We start from the raw sequence: 4,767 nt of genomic DNA, 5'->3' as shown, positions 1-4,767 counted from the left end.
ACCTGGTAGTAATAGGAAGCTGGATATGATGGTCTTCCGGGAGATGATGGCTATTGCTATAGTAGAGCATAATCTGCCTTATGAATTTGTCGAGTATAGAAGGGTGAGAGATGCTCTTGCTTATGCGAATTCAAGTATTGAATTCTGGAGTAGGAACACGGCTGTGTCTGATGTGCTTAGGATTTTTGAGAAGGAGAAAGCCAATCTTAGGAAGGTGTTGACTGAAGTTCCTGGTAGGATCAGCTTCACTACTGATCTTTGGAGAGCGATCACGGTAGAGGGATATTTGTGTCTGACAGCTCACTATCTTGACGCAAACTGGAAGCTACACGCGAAGATAGTTTCATTCTGTGCGTTTCCTCCTCCTCACACTGGTGCAAGCATTGCTATGAAGTTAATGGAGATACTGAAAGAGTGGGGCTTAGATAAGAAAGTGTTTACTGTAACGGTGGACAACGCTACTTCAAATGATAATATGCAAGGGTTTCTAAAGAGACAGCTTCGCAGGGATTTGGTATGTAATGGTGAATTCCTGCATATAAGATGCGTGGCACATATCTTGAACCTGATTGTTCAAGATGGCTTGTCAGTGATTGGTGATAACAAACATACAAATCTATAAAAAAAGTCATTCAGTTACCTTTTGTATGTCAATGTCCTCAAATACCAATGGTATATTTGTAGAGAAAGTACCCTCTCTTCAAATCTTTGTCTAACTTCTTGCAAAACTCCTTCCTAGTAATGAATCTATCTAGATCTTCAATTAGAAAATTTTTATGTTCTACACTCAATGGTATAGTGTCGAAGTTAGAAGGATGAATGATATTGGTCTTTTCCCAGCGATGACTACTAGAATTGGTACGCAGCACAATCAACTTGCTCCTATTCCTCATCTCAAACGCTAACCTTTCAACATGTGGCAAGTACGTGTCCAACACCAAGTAATTGACTCGTTCGATTTTGCCGTCCAGTTTCAATTATCTGTAATCAATTCTGATCCCTTGGAAATAATCAACCACATCATCATCAAGTCCAAGTGAATATGTAAGACTTTGCAATCAGATTCTCTGGTAACCCTAATTTTTTTGCCACATAACCGTGCTTTGGTGCCAAAGTATTCCATGGCGTCGTCGAAGAAAGGATTCTTGCGCTTTTATTGTGTCTGTGTTCAGTGATCAGATAGATCGTTGGACGGGGAAGCTTGAGGTGTGCTCCAAACTTTGACTGGATGAAACCAAAGATTTGTTTCCGAAGGGGAGGAGGAATGTGGCGGTGATGACTGATTTCACCATCATGACATAAGCAATCAATGAAGTACACATGTTGAAGATCTTTGAAGGTGGAGAAAGCTTCATTGTTTGTTCTATTGTTTGTTCTGAGAGTGATCTTGAGAGTTTCTTTAACAAACAAAAAAATAGACACCAACATCGAGTAGACCTAAGGGTAAAGGGAGAACTAGTAGCCTTCCGCTACTCGGGTTCAATCGATGTTAAAAGAGACTATTTACAATGCATGAATTCTCCTAGCAAAGAGGTGAAACCGCATTTTTATTTTACCAAAAGAACACATAAACAAGAGGAGGAAGAAGATGAAGAATAACCAACTTTTTTTCGTTCTCGTCAACCTGTTTTCATTAAAATGAAAAAGCCCAAGTGGCTATAAAATGATGTTGTTCGAAGCCCATTTGACATCACCCGTTCAGATTAAGCTTTGGTCCAGGGTCATATGTTTTTTGTATATGGAATAGATCTCAACACACCATTAGATTTCAATAGAGGATTAAACTTTACAATAAACTAGAGTTTGGTGCGGGTATTTTCTTGATTTATAAATATATAACTTTAATATTATCTTAAACGTTTTAAATATATGACTTAAATTTTAGTTTTATATATTGTGTAACTCTATAATTTTATTGTTTATATTTCTTAAATATATAGTGATCTATTTTTTATATTTTACTTTTTATTAATTACTTTTGTATACAATATATTTTTAAAATTAATTTAGTTATAGCATAACTAACCATTTTATAAATGATGATATAATATGTTAGCTAACATTTGAGTAAAACAATATGTATAATTAAAATCATATAATATAGCAACTATATATTTATATAGCATTATAGCTATGAAAATATTAAAGGTTAATTATATTATAAAAATCATATAGTTGTATAACTATAATTTACTAATCATAAATTCATACTCCTTCCGGTTTTTTAAAATAAGTCGTTTTAGAATTATGCACATAGATTATCATTAATTTTTTATATTTTCTAAACAAAAACATCATTAATTATTTACCTAACCACAAATCAACCAATAATAAAATATAAGGTTTATTATCATTGGTCATATAACATTAAGTGTTAATAAATTTTACATAGAAAACCGAAAACGTCATATAATTTGAAACATAAAAAAATTTCTAAAACGATTTATATTAAAAAATGGAGGGAGTATTAATAGTCAAAATCGAAGCAATGTTGCTGTATATTTCTGACGCATCACAACTAAATACAGCAATTCTATTAGGGTTTAAATTTTTTAAAATACTAGAATAAATAAGAATCAATTAAATACAATGAAATGTCTATAGTCAAATGAAAAGAAATGGTGAAAGTTTTACGGATGAATAGTTAGGATGAAATTAATGTTGTTAAGTTGTTAACCATGAAAATAGGAGTGACATATTTGTAATATTCAAAGTAAATTAAAAGAAATTAAGAAAATCTTATTTTAAATGTATTGATATCTATTTCTAGTGAAATATGAATAAGTCCAAAACTTAAATGATAATATTTATAAGTGAATAAAAAATAGGACTTTATTAATAGAATAGATACAGAGAGGATTAGAATTTACGAAACATCTTCTGCAATATCAGGCACTTCACACTAAGCAGCCCACAAACATACAAGTTTTGCAATAAAGACCTCTCTTCTACTCATTATGACCGAACTATGATCAGTTCCGGCGATAACCTCCACTTCAACCGCCGGGAACTTGGCTTTCATGTTCCACAGACAATCAATAGGGACAACATCATCTTTATCCCCATGAATCACATTAATTTTAACACCGGAATTTATCAACATTCCAATGTGTTTGTCCGTGAACTTCGCTCCTCCACATATCACATTGTGCATGCTGTGCCACACAGACTGATGTGTGTGCTTAGTCAATTCGGTTATAGCCGTCGGTATTTTCCTAAACATTAATTAAAAACAAAAACAGAATGTTCAAAACCGGTTTCTGTAAGAATCAAGCAACAGAAAAAAAAAAGAATCAGGCAACAGTCTATGGTTATATTTACCTTCCCCAAGTAACAATATTCATGATCCTCTCCCATGTTACGGTGGTGCCTACAAATAACCAAGCAAACGCCACGGCATATGTGTTCGTGCCAAGCCAACATCGCTGAGAAAAACGAAGTCAGCGGCCAAAGTTTCTTCTCGGCGATCACATTGAGAGCATCACAACTTGCTCCTCCTTTTGAATCAGCAAAGTACGGCTAAATCCAAAAATAATAAAAATATTACAGAACGAACGTTGTTTTAATTTTTAAGAGGATACGAATTTCCTATATGATCGGAAAACTCACCGGAGCTACTAATGCAACCGACTTAACGCTACCGGAGAGTTTGGCGGCTAAGGCTACTGCAATGATGCATCCCATGGAGTGTGCTACAACATGAAATGAGGTCAAATTGTTTGGTGAAATAACCGATTTCTCGATCATTTCGACATGTTCTTTCAATGAATATCGACAGTCCCTAGGTTTTGGGCTGTCTCCAAACCCTAGAAGATCTACTGCGAAGTATCTATAGTTAGTTTTCTCCGTGGTCTCGGGTAAATATTCGAACACTGTGTTGGTCCAGTACGATGAAGATGCTAACAAGCCGTGTATGAAAATAACATTCTGTACCGGTTTATTGCTCATCAATACATCTGAAAAATTTGAGGGGGAAATTTTTTGAAATGTTAAAAATTAACCTTTAACCACTTAGTTTAAATCGCTAACTAGCAATTACCTTGAGATATTGAAGGTTGCTTGACGATCACGTTAAGTTTATCAGTGTTGGTCCAAGAAACACAACTCTTGCAACCACAATCAGACCACCGGTTTGCAACCTCACGGGCCGGGAAAAGGAAACTTCTCAGGAAAGTAAAGACTGCCGATTTTCTTTGTGATCTCAGGGAGTTGTCTCGCAAACCGGAGAAAACCGGCTTGTCGAAAAATGTTTCTCCTCCGGTAAAGAGTCTCGGACAAGTGTTGATGGTCTGAAAGAAACTCGTATCCGGCGAAATCTTGAGGGTTTATACAATGACATGACTCTGGTTTTTCTTCCATAATTTGGTCGAGGAATCTGAAAACGACGCAGAGAAAATCGTCGAGAATGTCCAAGAGGAAGAAAACAGTCCAAGTTGGAGCTCCATTGATTACTGAAATACATTTTTTTGGGAAACTCGAAGCAATCATCATAGCGACCTTAGGAGCGAGAAAGAAAAAAGGAGACTCTAGTGAGGAAAAACATCTCTAACGAGAGCTTTATATAGACTTAAATGTGTTTAAAATGTTTAAGATTTAAAAGGAGTTAATTACTTATTTTTGTAGTTTATGTTAATATTAGTTGGTTTTGTATATTACATTTAGCATTTTTATTTTGTAACTTTAATGTGAAATTTCCCCAAACTCGAAGAAACAACTTTATTTATAGGGAGAATTGCCAAGTGTGACTCAAAACTTGGAGTCAAACCC

The 4,767-nt window shown here is 34.9% G+C and overlaps 1 pseudogene; it reads right to left on the bottom strand.

The window, feature by feature from the left end:
• Positions 1 to 2,902: 2,902 nt before the first annotated feature.
• Positions 2,903 to 4,488, bottom strand: LOC106323214 (annotated as a pseudogene).
• Between the last annotated feature and the right edge of the window lie 279 nt (positions 4,489 to 4,767).

This window comes from Brassica oleracea, chromosome C2, assembly GCF_000695525.1.
Source record: "Brassica oleracea var. oleracea cultivar TO1000 chromosome C2, BOL, whole genome shotgun sequence".
NCBI classification, from domain to species: Eukaryota; Viridiplantae; Streptophyta; class Magnoliopsida; order Brassicales; family Brassicaceae; genus Brassica; species Brassica oleracea.
Note: the sequence above shows the minus strand (reverse complement) of the source record. Positions and strands in the feature narration are given on the sequence as shown.